Genomic DNA, 3,806 nt, shown 5'->3' on the forward strand with positions numbered 1-3,806 from the left:
ACAACTACTTATCAATGTAATGGAGAGCATGGCAAGTTGATGTTCAGATGAATTTCATCCCACCAATATTCATTGAGAGACTGCTCTGTGTCAAGACTGGGATGAATGCTGGGGAAGGTTGAAGGTCAAAGGAGGCCACTGCCCATCCTCCCACAGTATGCAGGCTTGGGGGTATAGACGACAGGTACGCAAATTGTTATAATCCAATTATTAATTTTAAACTTCACTCTATATAATATTTTCGGCTACCCTTTATTGAGCACTTACTGCGTGATGGGCAATTGTTATTTCACCTGTATTATGTCATTTAAGTGTCGTGGCAATTCTATAAAGTACTAACTACTCTTTCCACTTTGGAGATAAGCAAATCGAAGCTCAGAAAGTATGGGTAACACAAAGTTCAATTAGCTAATAAGCCCGTGCTCACAAGGAGCCAGAAATTAATGATTGGAGTTATAGTTTTAGACAGACAAATTTTGAAAACATAATAACACAGCCAAGCATGTAAATAATCCTAAAACTGAATTGTCAGTTCCTGGATAATTCAAGATATTCCAAATTATGTGGTAGTTGGTAGTTAACAACTCAAAAGATACTTTTTGTTCAGAGTAATTTCTTTACCAAAATCTTTTTTAAACAAATAAACCTACTGGAAAATATTTTCAAAATCTTTTTTTAAAGCAGCAAAAATAAATTTAGACTCAGCAAAAACTGATTTTGATTTTGATCTCAGCACAGGGTTTATCTTCATAAATAACCCAGGGTGGTATGTGGATGTGTGGCCAAAAGTGATAAGATTATAGAATATCAACTAGAAACAGTCACAATAGTGGAGTCTGGCAGCACAGATTTTTTAGATTTGGCATATTTGAAATAGCTTTATTATTATTATTGTTTTAACATATTTTGAAAGTGGAAACAATGGGCTAGGACAGGATGACACTGTTGCTATGAGGGATTTTGGTTTCTCTGTGACTTCCAATATAGAAACAAACTATGCAATCCACTTGTTTCCATTAAGAAATTACAATTGCTAAAATTTGAAGAAATATGCCTTTCTTTCAATGAAACTTCTCTAGGTGTCATGGAAGGGCATTGTTGAGATCCTGAGAGCAGCCTTCACATATTGAGGGACCGGAGTTAGCTATAGAGTGATCCAGGAGTTAAGTCTTATGTGCAATCTTGTTTGCACATAAGAGGCCAGAAATGAGAAGGTAGAGTCAGTCAAGAGAAACTGCTGAACAAAAGCTAAACTTCCTTCCAAGAGCTCCCTGCGCAAATGCCCTGCAAAATGCAAAAAGGCAGAGTGGACTCCAATTGGAAGATGGATCAAGAATTCCATAATCAAGATTTCCTCTATCAGGGAGACGGCAGTGAGGCAGGAAGCAGTGGGCCAGAAGCCAGAATCTTTGGGAAGAAACAGAAAACTGAGGCACTTGAGTTGCACTTAAAGTCAGTCAGCAGGAACTGGAGTTTTAGGCCAGGGTTCTAGACCCACCAGAAGGAGCAAACCCCTGTGAATGTGTATGTGCCTGTGCTGGGGACCTGGGGAGTGGACCTGGAAGGTGGGGACAGGGACCTCTTCAGTTTGTCAGGTGGCATAATTTAGTGGGTAAGCAAACCTGCTCCAGAGGCAGGCAATGCACGTTCAAGTGGGGAAAACTCTTTTAAACCTAGAAAAAAAGCAATTGTTGGTTTTCATTCTGGAACAGGATTTATTTAACAAGATTTACTCACTTTGCGTATGTATATATGTGGCCCAAGGTACAAAGAGAAAACAATATCAACTAGAAGCACAAATTCAGAAATTCAAGTTCTGCCATCTAGCACTGTGTGCCCTTGAGCACTTTGCTTCACGTTTGTCAGCCTTGGTTTCCTCATCTGTAAAACGGAGATAATGAAAGAACTTAGTTCACAGGCTTCTTGAAAGGAATAGGTGAGACAAGAGTTTAACACTGCCTGGTTCTTAGTAAGTATTTCAACTCATTAAATATTACTATTATCATCAAAGATCTACTTTGCATATTTTGGCAATAAATCTTACCCTGAATTAAACACGATTTGTCTTTAAAAAATTACCATCTGCCCGTCTTTCCCTCCATTCCCTCCCTAGCTATTTTCTGACATTGAAGAATTTACCTGGGAGATAAGCGAAGTCTCATTTCCTGTAACTGAAATAAGTGAGCCCCCTAGTAGGTTCCTCCTCGCACATTCTCAGAAGACCCTCTCCGGCAATCCCACTGGACCTTCTCTGAGGATGACCTAAACCCAGATGGTCAATTGATACTATAGGTTCCAAACAGAGAAAAAAAAAATGTAAAACCTTCCAGCTTCTGGAAGGCAGACAATCTTACATGATTCTCTTTCACTGCCCCTCGAACCCAGCTCTCATGATGAGTGTCTGTGTGTTGGTGACAATGGCCAGCAGCCATGGGAAGGAGGGTGGGGTGGTGAGAACATTCTTCATCAGTGTTGGCAGAGACGGCTCCAGTACGGTGTAATCTCTTCCTGATGTTCCAGATACGGGCCAGGTAGGCAAGGAGGAAGTAGAAGGTACCACCTTACCTAGACTTCAGAAAGGTTTTTATTCCATTCAGATCAACTTGAGAGGACGCCCCAATTCACACAAGTGTTTCTCAAACAGTGTTCACCCAGGATCCTGAGAAGGACTGCAGAGACCAGAGCTGTGGAAGTGGCAGAGGCTTTAGCATGCCTTCCTCCCTGGAGCTGGGTCAGCATCTTCAGCACTGTTCTCCTGGCTCCTCAGCCCTGTGCATACTCTGTCTGACCTTTCAACACTTTCCTTCTGCCACGCCCTGTCATCTTATCTCCACTGCATCATTCTTGTTAGAGGAGGATTCTTACCTAGGCTGTTACAGGGTCCCACCCTTCAATCAGCATGCTCACCAGGTGTTTCAAAATCACCCTGGAGGAATGTGGGCTATGCTCCAGGGTGATTCCTCCCTCCCTCCTTCCCTTCTTTCTTTTCTTTCTCCCTCCCTCTATCCCTCCCTCCCTTCCTTTCTTCCTTTCTGCCAATATATTTATTGACTACCTGCTATATGCCTGGCTCTAAAGACTGTTAATTATCTGGGTTTAGGCTGAGCTCTTAAGTTTGAAGATGACAGCAGATAGTGTTGAAAACACCTTGAAAGGGAAGACAATTTATGGGTGTGCTGAATAAGTGCACTCAAGCTAATTAGAACAATTGTGAAATGATTTGGACTCAAATAAGTTTAGACTGGAGATAGCACAGGAGCAAACAGCAACTCCCTGGGAGAGTCGATGGAGGAAGATTGATGGGGCAAAAATCAATCAACAAAGCAAAGCAAATGTGTTTGCTGAGCTCCGCCTCACCTCTCCCCTCATTCATTTGACCTGTGCCAGGGACTATTAGAGATGAGAAAAAAGTAGAAAAGATGCTTTGGGGAGGCATCTTGAGGCAGATGTCATTTTGGAACTGCTGACCAATACTCTACGCATGTGTTCCCCGGGGATTTCCAGGCCTGTGGCTATGACACGGGCAGAGGTTTAGTGGTTTCCCAGGAAGGAGTAAATTTTCCACAGTGAATCACCCCGTGTCAAGGATTCTCCTGACATGAGCTTCCAAGCAGCTTACCGAGACTTGATTACTCAAGAGGACATCGGAGCAAACCGCCACCAGAGCCCACACTTTATTTATTTTTTTTGTATTTTCCAAAGGGGCCTTTGGACCTTAAGTGGCCTGTGACCCCTGGAAACTTTGAGTAGTGGCTTGGCATCTTAGGAATCTGTCTGCCATGCTTTATGGAAGGGTCTGGAGGAGT

General features: G+C 42.4%; 1 long non-coding RNA gene across 1 annotated transcript; it reads right to left on the reverse strand.

The window, feature by feature from the left end:
• Nucleotides 1-706: 706 nt before the first annotated feature.
• LOC147916145 (uncharacterized) lies at nt 707-2,776 on the reverse strand. Its single transcript, XR_015553361.1, has 3 exons — nt 2,355-2,776; nt 2,140-2,262; nt 707-1,881 (listed from the first exon to the last, which is right to left on the reverse strand). It is a non-coding gene; the product is annotated as an uncharacterized LOC147916145 (long non-coding RNA).
• Between the last annotated feature and the right edge of the window lie 1,030 nt (nt 2,777-3,806).

The sequence above is a fragment of the Ceratotherium simum genome, chromosome 10, assembly GCF_057802395.1.
Source record: "Ceratotherium simum simum isolate JZ-2026a chromosome 10, ASM5780239v1, whole genome shotgun sequence".
Lineage (NCBI taxonomy): Eukaryota > Metazoa > Chordata > Mammalia > Perissodactyla > Rhinocerotidae > Ceratotherium > Ceratotherium simum.